General features: G+C 37.6%; 1 protein-coding gene across 8 annotated transcripts in view; it reads right to left on the bottom strand.

Annotated features, from left to right (window-relative positions):
• The window catches only part of KIAA0825, a 405,355-nt gene that overhangs the window by 369,849 nt on the left and 8,812 nt on the right, over positions 1 to 26,694 (bottom strand). For all 8 annotated transcript variants that reach the window (XM_082723954.1, XM_082723960.1, XM_082723959.1 and 5 more), the window contains exon 2: positions 7,944 to 8,093. The gene's annotated coding sequence lies outside the window, so the exon portion shown is untranslated. The remainder of the gene's footprint in view (positions 1 to 7,943; positions 8,094 to 26,694) is intronic.

The raw sequence follows: 26,694 nt of genomic DNA, 5'->3' as shown, positions 1-26,694 counted from the left end.
AGTGATCTACAAAATTCATAGCCTTACAGGCCCTACAGTTGAAGACATTTAATCTCTCACTCTACGTAGGTTCAAGCCCTCTGCTATTCTGGGAATGATCCAACAAGTAGTGAAGAAAGGACATGGGTAGCCTCGGCCGGATAGTAACTTGAGAAGTGAATGAGTTTGGCTCCTGCTTATGTCTCTCCTCTTCACAACTGGGCTCTTACTAAGTTGCTTAATACCAGTATACAATTACATCTCCATCTTGAGATTTCTTTGTATGCACCGGGATCCCACTCTTAAACCCCAGCCACAGCTACCAGCTCCAGGTTTATGAACCACCACCAACGGCGGGCCATGGTAAGGAAAATGATGAGAACATCTCTAGAACATAAATGGGATTATTTGCAGGAGGCAGAGCAGAAAACTCATGGATAAAAATAGTGAAAGAGAAAACTGAAGACATATGGGGCACTCAGCTGGCTCAGTCCATACAGCATGCAACTCTTGATCTCAAGGTTATGAATTCAAGCATAATGTTGGGCTTAGAGCTTATTTAAAACAAACAAAAAAACTGAAGAGGTATGCTATGGATTATTTAAAACAAACAAACAAACAAACAAAAAACTGAAGAGGTATGCTAAAGCCTTTTTTCCCCCTAGAAAGAAAATATTTGAATTTTATCCTATTCAAAACAGTGAGTCAGAGTTTTTGGTTTTTGTGTTTGTTTTACGAAGACAATACCAACTAATGTTGTAAAAATGATTTTCAAATGGAGTGTTAAGAAGGTTTGAGATAACAGAGGTAGGAAGATCAATCAGGACAGTGAATTAATCCACATGAAGGTGATGAAGAATAGGAAGAGGATGAGCCACAAGTAAAGAAGATGGCTTTTGAAATGACTTTCCAGAATATACATAGCTAGGGATTATTGAATGAAAAAGGCAATTATAGCTGAAAGAAAACCAGGCAGGTGTTACAAATCCCAGTGTAAATAAGCTTTGATTTTAAACCCAGGTGATCAGAGAAACCAAATAGGACACTTTGAAAATTATAAAGCACCCTAAGAGAAAGGTAACTTGTGGATGTGTCATTAGAAGCTGGCAAAGAATGCAAGCTGGTGCAGCCACTCTGGAAAACAGCATGGAGGTTCCTCAAAATGTTGAAAATAGAACTGCCCTATGACCCAGCAATTGCACTACTGGATATTTACCCTAAAGATACAAATGTAGTGGTCCAAAGGGGCACGTGCACCCGAATGTTTATAGCAGCAATGTCCACAATAGCCAAACTATGGAAAGAACCTAGATGTCCATCAACAGATGAATGGATCAAGAAGACGTGGTATATATACACAATGGAATACTATGCAGCCATCAAAAGAAATGAAATCTTGCCATTTGTGACAACATGGATGGGACTAGAGGGTATCATGCTTAGCGAAGTAAGTCAAGCAGAGAAAGACAACTATCATATGATCTCCCTGATATGAGGAAGTGGTGATGCAACATGGGGGCTTAAGTGGGTAGAAGAAGAATCAATGAAACAAGATGGAATTGGGAGGGAGACAAACCATAAGTGACTCTTAATCTTACAAAACAAACTGAGGGTTGCTGAGGGGAGGGAGGTTGGGAGAAGGGGGTGGGATTATGGACATTGGGGAGGGTATGTGCTTTGGTGAGTGCTGTGAAGTGTGTAAACCTGGTGATTCACAGACCTGTACCCCTGGGGATAAAAATATATATTTATAAAAAATAAAAAATTAAAAAAAAAAAAGAAGCTGGCAAAGAGTGAAACCAAGGTGAGGGGTCTTCCTGGGCAGTAAAAATCAGTGGAGGAAAAGACCAATTATGACAGTGGCTAAGAAAGCGAGATGGGCATCACACAGAGCAGGGCATGCTTGTGGTCAGAGGCTCCTAACAGTCTTGCTGAGACTGTTAGAGATATCATTCAGTGCATGTCCACGCTAGCCTTACAGAAGCTAGCTGAGGAGTGGGTTATTAGTTCAGTCCCCGTAAACTTTTTTGTTGGTTAGGGCCTAAGGACAGAACAGGGTAGTGAGATGAGGCTACATGACAGTTTACGTAAAAAGAGCTAATTATTACAAAGGAAATTCTGAAAGTCTCATCTGGATGACCGTTACGAATAGATTTTTTTTTTTTTCAAATATAGGAGTTAAATGGTGATAGGACGGCATGGCAAATACAGTTTTACACAGATGATTTTGAGTGTATTATACAAATGGAAATGTCTGGGATAGAGATGGAGGCAATATATAAGAGGAATGCATGAGAAAACATATAGCTCCTAATGTCACACTGAAGTTCAACGGCCCAGAATTCAAAAAGTATCTTTCAAAATTTTTAGACTATGACCCATGGTTAAAAAGTGCATTCTAATCTCATGTATGTGTGTACACACCTATCTTGAAAGTTTCATGAAACATTGCTTACCCTTAATGCTAGCTTTGATATTTCCTACTCTACTATATTCCTTTTTTTTTCTTCTTTATTTTTTAATGCACCCACAGACTCTAACTTGATGTAAGCACCTGCATTTTGGCTTAAGAGACCCCGTGATCATTATATAGAACCATCTGCAAAGACATGACGAATAAATCTGGAAGAGATGTTTTTGAGAAAGGGTAAAAAAAAAATTGTTTTTTTTAGGAACTGGCATGGGACCACTAACAGAGAGTAGGGAGAAAGACCAAGGAAGATAAAGAAAATGGAAAAAAAACTGCATCAAATTCATGTCTTTGTCTTTAGTGCAGTGTTTCTCAAAGTCTACTTCAAGACTAATTGAAGCAGAACTACCCTCCCCACTGTTAGAAATTCAAATACCTGGGCCTCATCCCAGGCCTGGTGAAGAGAACTCTCTACGTGTGGGTCTTGGAATTGGCAATTTAGAAGTTTCTCAGGGCATTCTTTTCACCAACTATTTTTATCTCAGTGTCTTTCACAAATAAGCTTTCAAAATAGCACTTACTTTCCAGGAACATGCAATCTCACTTCACACATTAGATATACTCTTGAAAAGTTAACTGAGTACTTCCCCTAAAGACTATAATGATTAATTTCAGAATTATATGCACCCAGAAGGAAACAAAGAAGCTACAGGAGCACTCAGTCTTTAAATAAACATTCTTTATCCACTTAATTTTTCTGTATTAATTATGCAAGTGGCTAGCCAAACGAGCTTATAATCGTCATTATCTTTTTTCAGTTTAAAAGCACATATATTTAAAAATTCATTATGTTAACACATTTCATTATAATTTTGAATTGATTTCACTGGACTTAACTGGTTAAGTACCACGATCAAATGGCATTTAGCAGTACTCACAGGCCAGGAAATGAGTCAGTGAGACATTTTTCAGAAAAACACAAATACTGAAGTTTTTGGTTTGGACTCTTAACAGCAAAGATACCCCTTTATGAGGTGAGTTCTGCTAACAAGAATATTTGCTAATTTTTTACCAATTGATAACCAAGAAGTATGAGATATGATTCTATTTTAAGATAGAAATGATATGGAGCGCCTGGGTGGCTCAGTGGGTTAAGCCGCTGCCTTCGCCTCAGGTCATGATCTCAGGGTCCTGGGATCGAGTCCAGCATCGGGCTTCTGCTCGGCAGGGAGCCTGCTTCCTCCTCTCTCTCTCTGCCTGCCTCTCTGCCTACTTGTAATCTCTCTCTGTCAAATAAATAAATAAAATAAAATCTTTAAAAAAAAAGAAATGATAGCTAACAACAGTAAGGGATAGAAGCTAACGTTTATTCACTTGCCTCATATCAGACTCTGTTCTAGATCCTTTGCATGGCTTACTCATTTCATATTGACAGTAATCCTGTATAGTAAGTATCATGTAGGCCTAATTTCCCCAGTGATGAAGCTGAGGTACAGAGAGCTGTTTAACTTTCCTGAGGTCCCAAAAACTAGAAATAGGAGCTGAAACAGGCAGCCAGTCTCTAGAGTTCGTACTCACTGTACTACACAGTAATTTAGGAAAGTCTCAGCCCTTGAAGAAGTTAGCTGCTTTGTGGAGAGAAAGATTTCCTGCTGTTTACACTCTGGAAGGTTTCCCACCCTGCTTGCTTTTTTTTCTTTCTCTTTCGCTCTCTCTGTCTCTCTCTTTCTTTCTTCCAAGAGACAGAGAAAGAGAATCTTAAGCAGGCTTCACGCCCAGCTGAAGCCTGACATGGGTCTCCACCTCACAACTGTGGGATCATGACCTGAGCCAAACTCAAAAGTTACACACCTAACCAAATGAGCCACCCAGATGCCCCTCCTATTCTTTACACAACTGATTTTAAGGTGACTTGGGTTTACATAGGATCCCTGCTCATATATACTTATCAGATTTCATTATAATATACTTTATATAGGATAGGAATACCCCAAATAGTATAAAGATGATAATTCAGCATTACACTGCAGAAAAAACCAGAAATCAGTTTTTAAAAAATTCATTCTGTATATAAGGGCAGGAGAGCATAGTGGTTTAGAATCATGCTCTCAAATGCAATGAACGAATAACCTAGAAATCTTATTAAAAATGTAGATTTTCAATAGGTCTGGGGTGGAGCTTGAGATTTTCCATTTCTAACAAGTTCCCAGGTAATGGGTCCCTGTGGCCCAAGGACCACATTCTGAGTAGTGAGGGTTTAGTATGTAAGCTCTGGAGTCACCCTGCTGGTGTGTGACTTCGAGCTGCCCTACTTACTAGTTTTACAACCTTCTTGTGAGCCTCTACTACACCTGTAAAATAGCAAGGTCATTAAAGTGTCGTTATGAGGATTACATGAGATAATCCATAGATACATGTAAAATAGTTGCCGGCATATAGAAAGCATTCAAAAAATATTACAGAAAACTATTAAAAGCACATACTGCAACCCATTAGAAAGTAGAACTGACTGATAAAGCAGAAACACTAAATAAAATTTCATCATTCTTTCTCAGACAGTCACTAGACCATCACTGTTCATTGAAGGACATTAAACACATAAGTTAGATCCACTACCTAGCTTTATTAAATACATAAATCTGAAACTGCTCTAAATGAATTTGCATGAAGCTGGCTTGGCTTATAATATTTAAAAAGAATATTTCGTTTCTCTGCCAGAAAACTTTTTTATATTGTAGGTATACAGTGAGTTCTAATTCATTTATTTGAATAGCTTCCTCTGAATTTAGAAACAGCCATTTTTGTTTAAAACTGTTCATTCGTATCAAATCCAAATCAGAACTAGTATTAGTATGAACAATAGTCATGTTTTTAAAAATTTGTTCACAGGTGGGTGGCTGGCTCTGTTAGTGGAGCATGCAACTCTCGATCTTGGGGTTGTGAGTTCGAGCCCCAGTGTAGGGTGTAGAGATTACTTAAAAATAAAATCTTAAAAAAGAAAAAGGACCACTTGTTATTCTGGGGGTGGGGGAGAAGGATGTTCAAACAAGGGCACTGGTATAGTTTCAATGAGTTTAAAGGATTTAGCCCAAACCTTCACAAATGTATACATTTCAAACCACTACACGATGCAGCATAATTCCCTCTCACTATTAAAGATGGGCTTAGAAAGAATATTACTTGTCAGAATTGTGATGATTTAATAATGATGTGACATGGGAGGGCCCAGTGGGTAGGAAAAGTAAAGTTAGGACTAGAAGTAAAGATAAAATTCCATAGTATTATCCTAAATGAAAACTATTAAAAATTTCTAAAATTCAAAACTGCTCAGAAAATAGAGTTAATGGAGTGGAGTACACTAGAAAAGAAAGATTAATGTTTGTTCAGTCACTGCTAAAAATCAGGAAGGGTAAAACCTGGTGGTTCAATTAAGGAGGAGTTGAGACTTAAGTGGTATTTTAGGTTGGTCAGTATCTTTGAGTCAGCAAGAAAAGATCAATAGGTAATTTGCTTCTCTTTTACTCTTTCGTATCTCTGAGGTGATGAAAAAGACAACTATGGGACAGATTCTAATATGTTTATTTTTCTAAATCAAAACTAGATTCAGCATAGAGGTTCCTGAGTGCTCAGTTGGCCAAGCATCTGCCTTCGACTCAGGTCATGATCCCAGGGTCAGCAGGGAACCTGCTTCTCCCTCTCCCCTCAGCTCACTCGCTCTCCCTCTCTCTCTCTCTCTCTGTGTGTGTGTCTCTTTCTCTCTGTCAAATAAATAAATAAAATCTTAAAAACAGAAAACAAAACAAAACAAAAATCTAGCTTCAGCATAGACATTGCAGACCTGAGCTGTGAGATTCTGACAGTTAAGAATCCAGGAAAACAGTGGAATGTGGGTGAATAGATGACTGTTTTCCTCCTCTCTCTTTCCTTTTGCTCTTTCCGGGCAGAATGCTCCTGGTTGCCCCTTTAATGAGCGGAGGGGTAATAGAAAATTTTTTAACACACAATACAACATACCAGATTTTACTTTACATTTTACTTTCTGTAACAAGTTACTTTAAAAAAAAATGAGATTTTGCCCTCTCCCCTAGAAAATCTGCATAGAAGTCTTTTATAGAAAGGACTGCCACATGAAGTTTTAAGGCAGGCTTTACATATACTCACATACACTGAAAAAGGATTGTTCAAATGAAATAACCATAAAGCTTAACCCGGTACTTTTAGTGAAAAAAACATTAAGCGTGGGAATTGTGATTTTCAACATCTAGAGAGGTGATAAACAACAAGATGGGATGGGTTAGGATGAGAGGTACAAGAAGAACAGATTGTGAACAGAATTATATCAATAGCTCATGTTTTGTTATTTCAGTCTATACTGGCCTGAATCAAATTCCTGGAAAAAAATTTTTTTACTAAAATGCCTGAGCTAACTCTTCCACTTACGAGGCAGGTATAATCTGTTTTTCAACAGCAGAGAAGCAAGGAATTCCACTTCAGTGTGACCTATTTCTGCCTCTTAGATTTATCATATGCATTTTTTAATGACCCCAAACCAAAGGAAACGTAGAAACCTATTCGAAAAGCTGACATTAAGGTTGTGACACCAACCAAAACAACAAGAGAATTTAAAGGTAAATTGACACACAATCCCCAAATGAGTCTGTTGCACTCCTAATTTAAAAAGCAGTTTCTGTGTGAATATAGTGATGGCATGTCAGTGTCTGCTTTGAAACTCTGGAATTTTGTCATTTGGTGTTTGTGTCACAACCTTAATATTATTTAAATATACTTTTTAATATCTATTATTTAAAAAATATCTTTGAATTGAAGATACTCCTAAGGCTTTGAAGAAGCCAACCTCAAAGCACCTCATTCCAAGCATGCCACTTTTATTAGAAGTGGTGCATAAAACATTTGCTGTTGACAAATCTAATTCATTAAAAGGTGAGATGGATGCATTTTAAAATAACTGGCTGGCATCATTATCTGCAGCACCTTTTATAAATTATTCCTCTTTTCCCTTCTGACTGAACTTGTCACAGTTCCCTTTCAGAGTCTGAATGTGATGCCTTAGAGTCAATGCTTTCAACATGTTTAGACAAGTCATAAGTTAAACAAGCAGGGGTACTTTATTTTCTAGAAATGAGAAAGAGGAGCAGAAATACTTACAGATTATTTCATTTGATTCATTGATTTTTAACTAAAGACAAGTAAAGTCAGTTAGTGGTGGTTTTATCTCACACAAAGGATTTAAAAATAAAACTATACTGGCTTGGGTAGAAGGCAGGATTTCAAAGAAAGGTACATAAAAAGAGATGCTGGCAGCCTTGCTGCACTGTTGTGCAGAAGACTTAGTTTAAAATTGAATTGTGCTTCCCCTGACACGGGAGATCAGGTACATCATAAGGGTGACAGCTGGCTGGCATGGTAACTTCCTCAAGGAAAATGCTAACTGTATTTCTTTTGGAGGCCAAAGGAAAAGAAATAGAGAAGCCTTCAAGGAGGCAGAGCAGATAGAGAACAAATTATTCAAAATATGAAGAAAAACATTTCTTACCTAATTTTGTTTCAGAAGACTCTGAGAATGAGCTGGTCTTCTAATCCCAAATAAGTGGGAAATTATTTCCTTCCAAGTGGTCAGTAGAAGAGCTGCCTTTTCTTTATTATCTTCAGCTCAGTTTTTTTCCCCAACATATATAAAATATACCTATAAAATAATTAAATTAAACTTACTCACTGTCACAATGGAGGGTACAGAGTCAAAATACTTCTCTACATTGGTAGTGGCAGTACTATCATTAAGTTCTGACATACAGGCAGGAGTTGAGAGTTGCTGGAAATGTATAAAGACATGCTAAAGTTGCGGTACCTAAGAAAAGCTTATTAACAAGAAGATCCATAGATTATAGGCACATGAAATAAGAGAGGCACCTCGGAAAATGTACATTCAAAACATCCCTTTTCACTGATTTTTCAAATGTTCCTCGGTAAATGTAAATTATATAGAATAAAGGATGGATGCAGTGCATAAAACAAGCAATACCTTTCAATATAATTCCTTTCTTCCTGTTTAGTTACCAGTTTAATTTCCGGAATAGTTTATTAAAATTCATTTTTTTTCTCACTCTTCTGGATTATCTTATTAAAAGAGATTCCAATTCAGTTGATCTGTGGCTGGTGCCTGGGATTCTGTATTTCTAAGAAGCCTCTAGGTAACGTTACCAATGCTGAGGAGCTATGGACCACTCTTGCCAATCTATTTGTCTTTCCCTCCATCCAAGCACACTGGCCTTTTGTCTTTCCAGATAAATTTAGACTTCTATTGTCAAGTATTTTAGACTCTATTGTCAAGTATTCCCCCTTCCCCTCCAAATGAGACAGGAATTTGAGACTGTGCTGATTAAACTGAGCATCTGCAAAGTTGAGTTTTGCAAGCCATGTGTATGGAGTATCATTTCACTTCTGAGTTCTTATTGCCCCACAATAAAGCTTTACTATATTCCCCACGGGAGTTTCATATCTCTCTTGTTATGTCAGATATATTCCTAGGGACTTCATATTGTCAATATTAGTGTAAACATTATCTCTTTGCAAAAGCATTTTCATTTTCTGTTTAAATAGGTATTTATATAATTTTTGTATACTGATGTTCTTATCCAGGATATATGCCCAACTCTTATTCTTGTATATTCTCTCTAAATTTACATCATGCACAAACAGCTTTACTTATTTGCTCGAAAACCTATGCTTTTTATTTTTTATGTTGCCTCACTAAAGGAAAAAAGTTAAACAATAAATGAATTACTTAATAGAAAAGACTATTTTGTTATCTTTAATCTATAAGACTCATCTCTTGGTTAGGCCTCCATTGACCAGAAAACTGCTATGAAGAAGCTCCCAAATGTTTCTTTTGACATTTACTGACTGCCCTCAGACTTTCTGCCTTTCTCTGGTGACTAATATGCAAATGGGTAAATGTTACTAAATCCCACTATCCCAAACTGACTTACAGTTGTTATTACATCAGAAACAAACACCCTCATAGTCAAAAGAACCACTCTAGGAACTGCATTTGAACAAAAGGGGAAACAGGAATTTTAAAGAGAGAAATGGTTCAGTTCCACCTAAGAATTAAGATGAAGATGCCAAGCTAGGATGCCATTAAAGAGATATAACATGTCATCTGCATTTCATAGCCGAAATCACAAGATTTCTTGGAAAACCCATAAGTAACTGAAATTGCCTTTTTGATGATGATGTCAGCCTGTTCTAGGTCAAACTGCCCTTCTTGATAGCTTTCAGCCAATCAGCTTGACCAAAGGAAAAAAGTTAAGATTTCCTACTTCACAAATTGTCAATGTTGTTATCATTGGTTACCCAGGGAAAAGTAAATGGCATGATGGCAGGATGCAGAAAAGGGTAAAGAAAAGGAGGTAGTAACTAAAATATAATCATGTAATCATGAAAACACCACAAACTGCTTCTTTAAAAATGTGTTCGAATTCCACTATAAACAATAATTATAAAGACTTATGGCAATGTAGAAAATGCTTAAATGGTGAAGGGAAAACAGGACCCAAGAGAGCATGTACGCATTCTATTGCAACAGTTTAAAAATATGTGGACAAGGCATGCCTGGCTGGCTCCATCAGTTTAGCATGGGACTCTTAATCCTGGGGTCCTGAGTTTGAGGCCCACACTGGGGTAGAGTTTACGTTAAAAATTTTTGAAAAAATATGGACAATGTTTTTGGTTAGGAAGATCAATCAGCATGCATTTTCCCTCATCTCCAAGAGGCCGCCTTAAAAGATAATAAAGGTATGTGTTGGTTGGGGGAGAGGATGTAAACCATTGAGATGAAGAGACTGAGAAAGTCATTACTACAAATTTACAGAAAATGACAGAGTAAGAGCATTCATGGAAGAAAGACAGTAGGAAAAGTCAAACTCTAGAAGGTGTGCAGAGAGTGCTGCAATCAAAGGAATGACCTGATACCCCTGACAGAAGTGGGGACTGAGAAGTGAAGCTAAAATATCCTGAATCTCCCTCTCTTACCTTTTTGTAGGAGCAGCTATGTACTTTGTCTTTTACTTGTTCATAGCTAAATATATGACTATGAGAAAAAAAATAAGTAGATGGGAGAAGTACTGTGTCTGAAAAAATGAATTAACAGTCTAGAAAATGAGGAAAAGCCATATGGGTAAGGATGTCCCCAAAGAAAAGCTGGCCTCATTCAGGCCTTTAGCTGACTTCCAGCATGCTTGAATTTCTCTTTTCTAGCAGGAATGTACAGTCAAGAACCATTGGGCATCTGAAAAAAACCTTTTTTTCCCCCACAATGGAAATCAATTTAAAACAAAATTTACTCCAAGAAAAAGAGAAACAACACAATTAACATGTAAATTTTCCATCACTGTAAGGGAGAAAAAGAAAAAAAATGTATACATAATACAAAACCAGAAATAGGACTTCCAGTTATGGCTGAGTGCAATCAGCAAATATTCTTCCAAAACGAAACTAAAGAGCCAGACAAAATTGACAAATACAATCATTTCAGTGCTCTAGAAATTGACCAAAGGGATATAACAATTCAAGAAGCATGTTTATTTGAAAGACTGTAATTTTTAGATAAGAACACTAGGACACTGTCACATTCTGGTCTGGCCTCTCTCATCACCATCAACCACAATTCAGTCAGTATGGAGGTTCTTCCAGGATGGGGAAGATCATTAAGACTAAACATCTGGGACTCTGGGTGGCTCAGCTGGCTAAGTGTCTGTCTTCAGCTCAGGTCATGAACCCAGGGTCCTAGAATCAAGCCCAGCATCGGGGAGCCTGCTTCTTCCTCTTCCTCTAGGTGCTGCTCTCCTTGCTTATGCTCTTCATCTCTCTCTCAGTCAAATGAATTAATAAAATCTAAAAAAAAAAAAAATTAAAAGAAAGACTGGAAACATCTTTGTTGTGGTCAAAGATGGGGTAACTTGAACTTCAGGGGCAGGTTATACCCATGTCTAACAGTGTTTCAGAGGATGTGATGATTTTAGAAACTGGCAAGCAAGGAGAGCAAACAGCTCCATTAGTCCAAGGTCATGGTCATAAATGGGGCAGACATATTCTTGGCTAAGGTTGAGAGAAAGTACAAGGGAGACCAGAGAGAAACAAAGCTATTCACATATTCCCGAGGCCAAATAATCACATACATAGAGCAAATGTGAAAGAGGTCAGCAGAGACAGAAAGCCAGAACACACCTGAAAACTATGTAAACTTTAAATGCATTCTCTACAGAGATCCATGGATAGACGACAGACAGTCATACTTTATGACTCTATGTATTTAAACACAAGGAGTGTCCAACAATCAGTTCATAATTTAAGATATACAGACACAGGAGCAAGTCCTAGAAAGCTAAATGCAAAACCCAAACCAAAATCTTAAAACTTGAAAACCAACCCAAATGAAAACAAAAAAACAGATTTTATCTGTGCCACACATCACAAGGGAGACAGCTGTCACTGTACTTAGTAAGGCAAATTACTAAACCAAGAAACAAATAAATGAACAAAGCAACAACCTTAAGAGGGGAAAAAAGAATCAGAACCCAGAGTTCCTACAATAGGTGATCTAAAATAGCCAGTTTTCAAAAAGAAATTATGAAACATGCAAAGAAATAGGGGAAACCATTTGAGTGTCCCTAAATGTTAGATTTAAACAAAGACTTCAAAGCAGTTATTACCAATATATTCAAAGAACCAAAGGTGATCTTACTTAAAGAATGAAAGCAAGAAACAATAAATAAAAGAGGTTATCCACAAGGAAACAAATTAAAAAAAAAAATCAAATGGAATTTTGAAGTTGAAAAGTACAATCAGAAAATTCACTAGAGATGGAGAACTTTGGGTGGCTCTGTCAGTTAAGCATCCAATTTTTGATTTCTGCTCAGGTCATAATCTCAGGGTCATGGGATTAAGCTCTGTGTGGCATCAGTTTCCAAGCTCAAATTTGCTTGAGATAATCTCCCTCTCCCTCTTCCACTCTCCCTCCCTGACTCATGCTCTCTCTCTCTAAAGTAAATAAATCTTTAACAAAAAAGAAAGAAAGAAAGAAAACTGACTAGAGGCGAATGACAGCAGATTCAAGATAAACTGATGAAAGAATCAGTGAATCTAAAATAGATAAATAGAAATTACCCAATCTGAAGAAAAGATGGGTGGTTCAGCTGGTTAACTGTCTGCCTTCGGCTCAGATCATGTTCCCCAAGATCCTGGGATAGGGCCCTGCATTGGGCTCCCTGCTAAGTGGGCTGCTAAGTGGGCAGCCTGCATTTCCCTCTCCTCCCTGCTCCTGAACTCTGTCACTACCTCTGTATGTTTGACATACATACGTACATACATTTAATGAGGATCCCAGGAATGAAGACAGAGGGATAGAAAAAATACATGAAGAAATAAAGGACAAAAACATACCAATTTGAAGCAAATTAATCTACTTATCAAAGAAATTTGATAGTCACAAAGTAGGACAATTATAAAGAGATCAATATCTAGACATACCATAATCAAACTACTGAATTACAAAGACAAACAGAAAATCTTAGAAGCTATGAAACTAACTCATCCCATACAACAAAGTACCAATAAAACAATGGAAGCCAGAAGTCAGTCACTGAGAAATTCTAAATGGTCAGAAAAAAAAAACTGCCCACTATATATTCTATAGCAAGAATAGATATCCTTTAAATCGAAGATGAAATAAAGCCATCACTTTTAAAACTAAAGATGAAATAAAGACTGAGACTTTGTTGCTAGGAGACCTGTATTAAATACTAAAGGAAACTTTTTAGCTTAAAGAAAATGACACCACATGTTAGTTTAAGTGCAGAGTAGGAAATGGAGAGGTCCAAAAATGGTAAATATGTGGGTTACTATAAAAGATTGCCTGGGAGGCTCAGCTAGTAGACCATGTGACCCTTGGTCTCAGGGTTGTGAGTTCAATCCCCATGCTAGACATAGTACTTCCAAAAAAACCCCCACAAAGCTAAAAGTATTATACTTATTTTCATTGATTGCATTAAAAATTATAACAATACATTGTTCAGTTTATAACATGGAATATGTTAATACATATGACAATAACAGCAGAAAAGATGAGGAAGGAATTGAACTATATTGAAATAAAGTTTCTATATTTTATCAAAATTAAGTTGGTAGGAACTGGTTGGTATTAAGTTGGTTGTGATAAATTAAGATGTACATTATATTGTCTAGAGCAAACATGAAGAAATTAATTAAAATGTAAAGTTATATTAAAAATAAAAACGTGCATTTGATTTCTTTAATACAAAAGAAGGCAGCCAAGGTAGAAGAAAGAAATTAAAAAGGCAGAAATCACTTCCAAAAAAACTTAGAAGTAATAAATTAATTCCGTGAAGTAGGAGGTTATAAAATTAATACTCAGAAATCAGATGCATTTGTATACACTAATAATAAAGTAGAAGAAAGAAATTTAAGATAAACGTACCTATTACATTTACATTCCATTTATAATCCCACCAAAAATCCAAAAGCAAAACAAAACAAAACAAAAAACCTAAACATACCAAAACCAAGGAGGTAAAAGACCTGTACTCTGAAAATTATAAAACATGAAGAAATTGAAGAAAAGGATATCACATGCTTATGGATTAGATTAACAATGTTAAAATGTCCATACTTTTCAAAATGACCTACAGATTTAATGCAAGGTCTATCAAAATACTAACAGCATTTCTCACAGAACTAGAACAAATAATGCTAAAATTTGTATGGGACCACAAAAGACTCTGAGTGGCCAAAGCAATCTTGAGAAAGAAGAACAAAACTAGAAATAGCAAAATTCCGGATTTCAAGGTATATTACAAAGCCATAATCAAAACAGTATGGTACTAGCACAAATATAGACACATATATCAATAGAACAGAACAGAGAGCCCAGAAATATACCCTCAATTATATGGCCAATTAATCTATGGCAAAGAAGGCAAGAATATACAATAGAGAAAAGACAGTCTCTTCAACAAATGGTGCTGGGAAAACTGGAGGGCAACATGTAAAAGAATGAAACTGGACCACTTTCTAACACCACATACAAAAATAAACTCCAGATGGATTAAAGATCTCAATGTGAGACTTGAAACCATAAAACGTCTAAAAAAAAAAAAAACCATAGGCAGTGATTTCTTTGACATTGGCCTTAGCAATACTTCTCTGGCTGTATCTCCTAAGGCAGGGGGAACAAAAGCAAAATTAAACTATTGGGACTATATCAAAAAAAGCTTTTGTACAGAGAAAGAAAACATCAACAAAACAAAAAGGCAACCTACTGGATGAAAGAAGATATTTGCCAATGATATATTTGACAAAGGGTTAATATCCAAAATACGTAAAGAATTCATATAACTCGGCACCAAAAAAGTCAAATAATCCAATTAAAAATGGGCAGAAATTCTGAGAAGATATTTTTCCAAAGACATACAGATGGCTAACAGACCCATGAAAAGATGCTCAACATTACTCATCATCAGAAACATGTAAATCAAAAACCACAAAATCATAATGAGGTATCACTGCACACCTGTCAGAATGGCTAAAATCAAAAAGACAAGAAATAACAAGGGTTGGCAAAGATACGGAGAAAAAGGAATCTTGGACATTGTTGGTGGGAATGTAAATTGATACAGCCACGTGGGAGACAGTATGAAGTTCATCAAAAAACTTAAAATAGAAAAACAGTATGATCCAATAACTCTACTCCTGGGTTTTTATCCAAAGAAAATGGTAACACTAATTTGAAAATATATATGCACCCCTGTTTACTGCATCATTATTTACAATAGCCAAGATATGGAAGCAGCCCAAGTGTCCATTGATAGATGAATGGATAAAGAAGATGTGGTATACACACACACACACACACACACACACACACACACACAGTGGAATATCACTTAGTCATAAAAAAGATGAGATCTTGCTCTTTGCGACATCAATGGACCTATAATGCTAAGTGAAATAAGTCAGACAGAGAAAGACTAATGCCATATGATTTCAGTTATATGTGCAATCTAAAAAAAACCAAATGAATGAATAAACAACAATAAAAGATGAATATGCAATCAGACCTATAAATATACAGAATAAAATGATGGCTGCCAGAGGCGAGAAGGTGGAGGGATGAACAAAATGGGTGAAGGGGAGTAGGAGATACAGGTTTCTAGCTATGGGTAAGTCAGAGAAATAAAAGGTACAGTATAAGAAATATAGTCGATGGTACTGTAACAGCACTGCATGGTGACAGATGAAAACTACACTTACGGGGAGCATAACATAATTTATAGACTTATCAAATCACTATGTTATACACCTGACACTAGCATTCTGTATCAGTTATAATCCAATTCAAAATAAAATAAAATGGGCTACAGGGTACCTGGGGGTACTTGTTCACTGAGCATCCAATTCTTGGATTTGGCTCAGGTCGTGATTTCAGGATCCTGGGATTGAGCCCTGATTGCAGCTCTGCTCCCAGCACGGAGTCTGCTTAGGGTTCTGTCTCTCTTTACCTCTGCCTCTGCCCCCAGCAATCACACACTTGCTCTCCCCCTATCACTCTAAAATAAATGTATCTTTAAAAAATAAAATAAGCCTGGGAGTAGGAGATCTAAATATCATCAGGTCCCAGGGGTTCAGATAGATAGTTACCAAATCAATCTGAACACCTGATAAAAGAGAAGAAGAGCAGCAATTCTAGGAACAGAAAACTGACCACTTTCCAGAAGGCAGGACGTGCAGAGAAGTGATTCCAAGGTGACATTTGGGAAGAGAGACCATGGGAGAGAGGCCAGCTCCCAGCAAGTGGTAGAGCAGCGGATCACAAAATTGGAACTTTTAGAAGTCTGCTCCACTGAGAAATGTCACTCTAGTGGTTAAAGTGGAACCTTAAAGGGGGCAGAACCCTTGTGGGCACAGCATGGTCTCAGGACCCTCAGGGTCACAGAAAGACCAATGCTGCCTGAGTGTGGCAGAGCTCCCAGGTATTGGAGTGGGGAAGCAAGCTGTAGAGACAGAGCCAAGGAGGGGGCGCAGAGCTTGGGGTTACCTTAAACTGTGATCCAGGGACAGTCAGGCCACTGCTCTTTGAGCAGGAACCCCACAAGTGGCAGATCCAGAGAGACCCCGTCCTTCTTCCATTGGGATGAGTGGTGGAGGAGCATACTGCAGGAATCTGCTGGGTTTGGAGATTCCAAAGGGGACTAGTTTTTTAGTTTTTTTTCTTATTCTATTTTTAAAATTTTTCCTCTCCTATTTAATATTTTTAACTATTTAATCTTATCAATATTTTTTTCTAAAAAATCTTTTAAATTTTTCATTGTTATAGTCCTATTTTATCCCTATATTGTATTTAACCTTACTTTTTTGATACATATAGGTTTTCTTTTTCTTTAAAATTTTGGGACACAGTTTCTTCTAATAAATCAAAATATACCCTAAATCTAGAACATGGCTTTGTTCTAGTCCCCAGCCTGATCACATTCTTTCCTCTTTTTTTTTTTTAACCAACTTCTTATCTTATCAATTACTTTTTTAGAATCTTTTTAAATTTTCATCTTTACAATCTTTTCCATCCCTTTATTGTGTTGAACCTTATTTTTGTATATATAAATAAGTTTTTCTTTCTTTAAGATTTTGGGAGGTAGTTTCATCTAAGACAAAAATACACCCAAAATCAAGTGTATGTGTCTGTTCTATTCACTAGTCCTATATATGTGTGTGTGTGTGTGTATAAAATATTTTATACATATAATATATATAATATTTGTATATTATGTATTTTTTTTTCTTCTTTCCCCTTTTTCTCCCCCCAGTTCTGGGTTTCCTCTGATTTGGTTAGTGTATATTTTTCTGGGGTCAATGCTACCCTTTTAGTATTTTGTTCTCTCACTCATCTGTTCTTATCTGGATAAAATGAAAGTGAGTTTTTCACCAAACACACAAAAAAAGAACAAGAGGCAATACTGACAGCTAGGGACCTAATCAATATGGACATTAGTAAGATGTCAGAACTGGCGTTCAGAATGATGATTATCAAGATGCTAACTGGCTCGACAAGGCATGGAAGATACTACAGTATCCCTTTATGGAGAAATGAAATCCCTTTCTGGAGAAATAAAGAAAACTAAAATCTAACCAAGTTGAAATAAAAAAAAGCTGTAAAATAAATGGAGGATCTTACTGCTAGGATAAATGAGGCAAAAGAGAAAATTAGTGATATAGAAGGCCAAATGATGGAGAATTAAGAAGCTGAGTAAAAGAGAGAAAAACAACTACTGGACCAAGAGGGGAGAATTCGAGAGATAAGTGATACCATAAGACAAAACAATATTAGAATAATTGGGATCCCAGAGGAAGAAGAGAGAGAGATAAGGGGGCAGGAGATAAATTGGAGTGAATTATAGCAGAGAATTTTCCTAATTTGGCAAAGGAACAAGCATCAAAATCCAGCAGGCATGGGGCACCTGGGTGGCTCAATGGTTTGAAGCCTCTGCCTTTGGCTTGGGTCATGATCCCAGGGGTCCTGGGATCAGGCCCCACATTGGGCTCTCTGCTCCACAGGGAGGCTGCTTTCTCCTCTCTCTCTCTGCCTGCCTCTCTGCCCACCCATCTCTGTCTGTCAAATAAATAAATAAAATCTTAAAAAAAAAAAATCCAGGAGGCACAGAGAATCCCCCTCAAAATCAATAAAAATCGGTCCCAACTCTGTCATCTAATAGTAAACCTTACAAGTCTCAGTGACAAAGAGAAAATCCTGAAAGCAGCTCGGAACAAGAGATCTGTAGAAATATTAGATTGGCAGCAGACCTATCCACACAGACCTGGCCGGCCAGAAAGGACTGGCATGATATATTCTGAGCACTAAAAGAGAAAAATATGCAGCCAAGAATACGATATCCAGCTAGACTGTCACTGAAAATAGAAGAAGAGATAAAAAGCTTCCAGGACAAACAAAAACTAAAAGAATTAGCAAACACCAAAGCAATCCTACAGGAAATATTGAAAGGGGTCCTCTAAGCAAAGAGAAAACCTATAAGTAACAGACCAGAGATTATTAATATAGAGTAACAGTCACCTTACAGGCAATACAATGGCACTAAATTCATATCTTTCAATAGTTACCCTGAATGTAAATGGGCTAAATCCCCCAATCCAAAGACACAGGGTACCAAAATGGATTTAAAAAAAAAAAAAATGCATCGATACACTGTCTACAAGAAACTCATTTTAGACCTAAAGACACCTCCGGATTTAAAAGGAGGTGGTGGAAAACCATTTACCATGCTAATGGTCATCAAACGAAAGCAGAGGTGTTAATTCTTTTATCAGATAAATGAGATTTTAAGACAAAGACTATAATAAGAGATGAAGACGGACACTATATCATACTTAAAGTGTCTGTCCAACAAGAAAATCTAAATATTTTAAATATCTATGCCCCTAACATGGGAGCAGCCAATTATATAAACCAATTAATTACAAAATCAAAGAAACACGCTGATGATAACACAATAGTAGTAAGGGACTTTAACACTCCCCCCTCACTAAAATGGACAGATCATCTAAGCCAAAGATCAACAAGGAAATAAAGGCTTTAAATGACACACTGGACCAGATGGACATCACAGATATATTTAGAAAATTCCATCCCAGAACAACAGAATATATATTCTTCTGTAGTGCACAAGGAACATTATCCAGAACAGATCACATCCTAGGTCACAAAGCAGGTCTCAACCAGTACCAAAAGACTGGGATAATTCCCTGCATATTTTCAGCCAACAGTGCTTTGAAATTAGAACTCAATTACAAGAGGAAAGTTGAAAAGAACGCAAATACAGGGAGGCTAAAGAGCATCCTGCTAAAGAATGAATGGGTCAACCAGGAAAATAAGGAAGAAATTTAAAAATTCATAGAAACAAATGGAAATGAAAACACAGCTGTTCAAAATCTCCGGGACAGAGCAAACAAGGTCCTGAGAGGAAAGTATACAGCAATACAAACCCTTCTCAAGAAACAAGAAAGGTCTCAAGTACACAACCTAACCCTGCACCTAAAGGAGCTGGAGAAAGAAGAGCAAAGAAAGCGTAAACCCAGCAGGAGAAGAAATAATAAAAGATCAGAGCAGAAATCAATGAAATAGAAACCAAATGAACAGGGACGCCTGGGTACCTCAGTGGGTTAAGCCTCTGCCTTCGGCTCAGGTCATGATCCCCGGGTCCTGGGATCAAGCCCCGCATCGGGCTCTCTGCTCAGTGGGAAGCCTGCTTCCCCCTCTCTCTCTGCCCACCTCCATGCTTACTTGTGATCTCTCTCTGTCAAATAAATTAATAAAAAAAAAAAAGAAACCAAAGGAACAGTAGAACAAATCAACGAAACTAGGAGCTGGTTTATTTAAAGAATTAGTAAGATTGATAAACTCCTGGCCAGTCTTATCAAAAAGAAAAGAAAAAGGCCCCAAATTAATAAAATCATGAAGGAAAGAGAAACAATCAAAACCAACACCAAAGAAATACAAACAATTATAAGAACATATTATGAGCAACTATATGCCAGCATATTTGAAAATCTGGAAGAAATGGATGCATTCCTAGAGACATATAACCTACCAAAACTGAACAAGAAAGAAATAGAAAACCTGAACACATAACCAGTAAGGAGATTGAACCAGTCATCAAACACCTCCCAACAAAAAATAGCCCAGGGCCAGACACTTCCCAGGGGAATTCTACCAAACATTTAAAGAAGAATTAATACCTATTCTCTTGAAACTGTCCCAAAAAATAGAGATGAAAGGAAAACTTTCAAACTCATTTTATGAGGCCAGAATTACCTTGAACCCAAAACCAGACAAAGATCCCATCAAAAAGGAGAATTACAGACCAATATCCCTGATAAACATGGATGAAAAAATTCTTACAAAAATACTAGCCAATAGGATCCAACAGTACATTCAAAAGATTATTCACCATGACCAACTGGGTTTTATTCCTGAGCTGTAAGGTTGGTTCAACATCCATAAATCAATCAATGAGATATAATACATTAATAAAAGAAAGAACTAGAAACATATGATACTCCCAATAGATGTTGAAAAAGCATTTGACAAAGTACACCATCCTTTTTTGATCAAAACTCTTCAGAGTTTAGGCATAGAGGGTACACACCTTAGTATCATCAAAGCCATCAATGAAAAACCCACAGCGAATATCATCCTTAATGGGGAAAATCTGAGAGCTTTTCCCTTAAGGTCAGGAACATGGCAGGGATGTCCACTATCATCACTGCTATTCAACATAGTACTAAAAGTACTAGAAGTACTAGCTTCAGCAAACAGACAACAAAAAGAAATTAAAGGCATCCAAATTGGCAAACTCTCACCCTTTGCAGATGATATGATTCTTTATGTGGAAAAATCAAGAGACTCTACTCTAAAACTGCTAGATCTCATACAGGAATTCAGTAAAGTGTCAGGATACAAAATCAATGCCCAGAAATCAGTTGCATTTCTATACACCAACAGCAAGAAAGAGGAGAGAGAAATTAAGGAGTTGATCCCATTTATAATTGCTCCCAAAACCATAAGATACCTAGGAATAAACCTAATCAAAGGGGCAAAGAATCTGTACTCAGAAAACTATAAAGTACACATCAAAGAAAATGAGGAAGACAAAAACAAATAGAAGAGTGTTCCATGCTCATGGACTGGAAGAACAAATATTGTGAAAATGTCTATGCTACCTAAAGCAATCTATACATTTCATGTAACCCTATCAATTACCATCAATTTTTTTCTAAGAAATGGAACAAATAATCCTAAAATTTATATGAAATCAGAAAAAAACCCAAATAGCCAGAGGAATGTTGAAAAAGAAAGCCAAAGTTGGTGGCATCACAATTCCAGACTTCAAGCTCTATGACAAAGCAGTCATCATCAAGACAGTATGGTACTGGCATAACAACAGACACACAGATCAATCAAAAAGAATAGAGAGTCCAGAAATAGACCCTCAACTCTATGGTCAACTCATCTTGGACAAAGCAGGAAAGAATCTCCAATGGAAAAAAGATAGTTTTCTTTAACAAATGGTGTTGGGAAAATTGGACAGCCACATGCAGAAGAATGAAATTGGAACATTTCCTTACACCACACACAAACGTAGACTGAAAATGTATGAGAGACCTCAATGTGAGTCAGGAATCTGTCAAAATCCTTGAACACAGGCAGCAACCTCTTTGACCTCAGCTGCAGCAACTTCTTCCTAGAAACATCGCCAAAGGCAAGGGAAACAAAGGCAAAAATGAACTATTGGGACTTCATCAAAATAAAGAGGTTTTGCACAGTGAAGGAAAGAGTCAACAAAACCAAAAGACAATTGACAGAATGGGAGAAGATATTTGCAAATGACATATCAGATAAAGGGCTAGTATCCATCAAAAGAAATGAAATCTTGCCATTTGCGACAACATGGATGGAACTAGAGTGTATCATGCTTAGTGAAATAAGTCAAGCAGAGAAAGACAACTATCATATGATCTCCCTGATATGAGGATGTGGTGAAGCAACATGGGGGCTTAAGTGGGTAGGAGAAGAATCAATGAAACAAGATGGGATTGGGAGGGAGACAAACCATAAGTGATCTTAATCTTACAAAACAAACTGAGGGTTGCTGGGGGGAGGGGGGTTGGGAGAAGGGGGGTGGGGTTATGGACATTGGGGAGGGTATGTGCTTTGGTGAGTGCTGTGAAGTGTATAAACCTGGTGATTCACAGACCTGTACCCCTGGGGATAAAAATACATGTTTATAAAAAAAATTTTTTTTTTAAATAATAAATAAATTAAAAAAAAATTCATCAAACTCAACACCCAAAGAACAAATAATCCAATCAAGAAATGGGCAGAAGGGGGCGCCTGGGTGGCTCAGTGGGTTAAAGCCTTTGCCCTTGGCTCAGCTCATGATCCCAGGGTCCTGGGATCCAGCCCCATGTCGAGCTCTCTGCTCAGCAGGGAGCCTGCATCCTCCTCTCTCTGCCTGCTTCTCTGCCTACTTGTGATCTCTGTCTGTCAAATAAATAAATAAAATCTTTAAAAAAAAAAAAAAAGGAGTGGACAGAAGACATGAACAAACATTTCTGCAAAGAAGACATCCAAAGGGCCAACAGACACATGAAAAAGTGCTCAATATCACTCAGCATCAGAGAAATACAAATCAAAACCACAGTGAGATACCACCCCACACCAGTCAGGAATGGCTAAAATTAACAAGTCAAGAAATGACAGATGCTGCCAAGGATGCAGAGAAAGGGAACCCTCATACACTGTTAGTGGGAATGCAAGCTGGTGCAGCCACTCTGAAAAACAGTATGAAGGTTCCTCAAAAAGTTGAAAATAGAGGTACCCTACTACCCAGCAATCGCACTACTGGGTATTGACCCTAAAGACACAAATGTAGTGATCTGAAGGGACACATGCACCCGAATGTTTATAGCAGCAATGTTCACAATAGCCAAATTATGGAAAGAACCTAGATGTCCATCAACAGATGAATGGATAAAGAAGATGAGGTATATATACAACAATGGAATATAATGTAGTCATCCAAAAAAATGAAATGTCACTTGCAATGACGTGGATAGAACCAGAGAGTATTATGCTAAGTGAAATCAGTCAATCAGAAAAAGCCAATTATCATATAATCTCTCTGATATGAAGAATTTGAGAGGCAAGGCAGGCAGTCATGGAGGTAGGGAAGGAAAAAATGAAACAAGATGGGATTAGGAGGGTGACAAACCATAAGAGACTCTGAATCCCATGAAACAAATTGAGAGCTGCTGGGGGATGGGGGAGGAGGGATAGGGTAGCTGCATTATGGACATTGGGGAGGGTATGTGCTATGGTGAATGTTGTGAAATGTGTAAACCTGATGATTCACAGACCTGTACTTCTGAGGCAAATAACACATTACATATTAATTGAAAAATCTAAAAATAAATAAATAAAATAAAATAAGCCTCAAAGAAAAAACACAGGAATCATTAAAAATATAGCAAAATGAAAAATGTACAACAAACCATACTAATAAGTATATTAAATATGAATGGTCTAAACACCTAAATCAAAAGGCAGAAATTATCAATGTAAGAGGTGCCTGGCTTGTTCAGCCTGTACAGCATGTGACTCTTCATCTCAGGGTTGTGAGTTTGAGCCCCATGTTTGATGTAGACATTACTGAAAAATAAAAAACTTTTAAAAAAATTAAAATTAGGGTCCCTGGGTGCCTAAGTCACATAAGCATCTGCCTTCAGCTCAGGTCATGATCTCAGCATACTGAGATCAAGACCTCCATCAAGCTCTCTGCTTAGCAGAGAGAAGCAGAATCTGCTTCTCCCTCTACCCCTCACCCCCTGCTTGTGCACTCTTGCTCTCTCTCTCTCTCTCTCATGCTCTCTCTCATATTCTCTCAAATAAATAAAAAATAACTTAAAAATTAAAATTAAAATAAGAAATAAATCATCAAAGTAGATAAAAAAGCAACATCCTACCATGTGTCGTCTACAAAGATGTATCTTACATTCAATGACAAAAAACAGATTCAAAATAAAAGAACTGAAAAAGGAATTCCATGCAAACAGTAGCTTTATTATAACTAGAGTTTCTGCACTTATATTAAACAAAATAGGCTTTAAAAAATAGTATTTGAAGGGCACCAGGTTGGCTAGTTGGTAGAACATGCAACTCTTAATTTCAGGGTCATGAATTTGAGCCCCACGTTGGGCCTGGAGCCTACTTAAGAAGAATATATAAATTTGTAAAAAAAAAAAAAATGGTATTTGAGAAAAATAGTATATTTCAAAATGATCAAAGGGTCAGTACATCAGAAAAAAATTTAATGCTTATGAATGTATATGCACCTAAAACAAAGCATCAAAATCAGTGAAGCAAAAAATGACATAACTGAAAAAAATAATAACCCAAGTAGAGTTGGATATTTGAATAGTCTCCTATCAAAAACTGATAGAACAGAAAATCAGCAAGAATATTAGAAAATATTGTTCACCTACTCAACATTACTCTTATATAGTCACTCAGTCAGATGGCACAATACATATTTTCTTTCAGATGTCAAAAACTATTTTCTAAAATAGACCACATACCAGGTCATAAAATAAGTCTAAATATATTTTAAATATGACCATAAGAAGTATATTCTATGAGTACAACATAATTAGAGGGGAGCCTGGGTGGCTCAGTGAGTTAAGCCTCTGCCTTCAGCTCAGGTCATGATCCCAGGGTCCTAGGATCCAGCCCCGCATAGGGCTCTAGGCTCAGCAGGGAGCCTGCTTCCCCCTCTCTCTCTGCCTGCCTCTCTGCCTACTTGTGATCTCTGTCTGTTAAATAAATAAATAAAATCTTTTTGGGGAAAAAAAAAGAACATAATTAGAAATCAGTAAATGAAAGAAATCTGCAAAATCCTCAATATTTAGAAGTTAAAGAATACACTTCTAAAGAAGACAAAAAAGAAATCACAAGGAATTTTTAAAAATTTTACTGAATGATAGTCAAAACACAACGTGTCACGTATTATGGGATACACAGAAAGCAGCGTATAGGACATTCTGATGCAGAGTGGATTGGTGGGAGGCACAGCTAGTGGGTTGGTGTGGGTATCCAGAGCGGGTGCTGCTCATTTCCCACCTTCCCCAGTCCTCTCCTCCTCCGGCACAAGCTCCGCCCCTCTGGAGGCCAGGCTCACCTGGCAGAACTATTCTCTGTGTAACGGTGAGCCCAGAGTGGCTGTGGGCACCCCAGCAGAACCCCCCATCATGGGCAGCCAGAACTCCAAGGCTCCCTGAGGCAACGTGACCACCAAGGTGGAAGCAGGTGTTCCCCACCTAAGGCCAAAGGACAGGAGAATGACCAAGTGAAAAGCAATAGAGACTTATACCCCAGGTGAAGGGTAATCTCTCCCTGTGAACAGAGCAGTTATCCAGGGCCACTGGTGACATCATCCAGTCAGCAACCCCTAGCCAGCGTGCTGAAGTCAAGGGGGTTGCCCCCACCAAGAACACCCTGCAAAAGAAATTCTCTTTCAAGAAGCCTTTCAAGGGAGGCTGGGTGGCTCAATGGGTTGAGCCTCTGCTTCAGCTCAGGTCATGGTCTGGGGGTCCTGGGACTGAGCCCCACATCGGGCTCTCTGATCAGTGGGGAGCCTGCTTCCCCCTCTCTCTCTGCCTGCCTCTCTGTCTACTTGTGATCTCTCTCTCTGTGTCAAATAAATAAAATAAAATCTTTAAAAAACAAAACAAAAAAAAAAAAAAAAAAGAAAGAAGAAGAAGCCTTTCAAATTGAGTGCTCTGTCCTTTAAGAGAAATCTGAAGTGCTTCCTCACCCACAGAGGAAGAACAGGAGCAGGGGGAGATCGGTCCCTGCAGTGAAGTCACAGCCCAGGAAGGGAAGGCTGTTGTCACACATGAAAGCCAGGAGCCCCAGAACAAGGGGGTAAAGGCTAGTGTTGCCTCCAAGGGAGGGGACACAGAAGAGGTAGGGCCCCAGGCTACAGAGCCGTGCACTCACTCCAGGCATAAGAGTAGCCATATAACTGCCAGGGAGCAGAAGGAGTAGCTGGGTAAGGGCAAGTGGGTGATCTCTAAGCTTCAAAGACTGTGCTGTCCTTGGGAGGTACTGCACCTGGTGCAATACCCTTTCATGGTGAAAAACACTCAACAAATTAGGAATAGAACCCACAGTTGACCTCATACTTAATGGTAAAAGGCTGAAAGCTTTGCCCTTAACATCAGGAAAAAGACAAAAGGTCCATTTTTAACTCTTCTATTCAACACTGTACATTAGGCAAGACAGTAAATAAAAGGCATCCAAATTTGAAGGGAAGAAGTAAAAATATCTTCATTTATAGATGATATGATCTCATATGTACAAAACTCTAAGAAATTCTTTTTAAAAAAAACCAAAATACTGGAGTTAAATACATTTAACAAAGTTCGTAAAACATCAGACTAATAAACAAAAATCAATTTTATTTCTCTATGCTAGCACTGAAGTGAACTGAATTTGAAAAAGTTAGGAAAACAATTTCATTTACAACAACATCAAGTAGAATAAAATAGTTTGGAAGAATTTAGCAAAAGGGGTGCAAGACATTCATTTCAGGTAGAAAACCTCATTTCAAAAACTTGACATAGACCTAAATAAATGAAAAGCC

This window comes from Mustela nivalis, assembly GCF_964662115.1.
Source record: "Mustela nivalis genome assembly, chromosome: 3".
NCBI classification, from domain to species: Eukaryota; Metazoa; Chordata; class Mammalia; order Carnivora; family Mustelidae; genus Mustela; species Mustela nivalis.
Note: the sequence above shows the minus strand (reverse complement) of the source record. Positions and strands in the feature narration are given on the sequence as shown.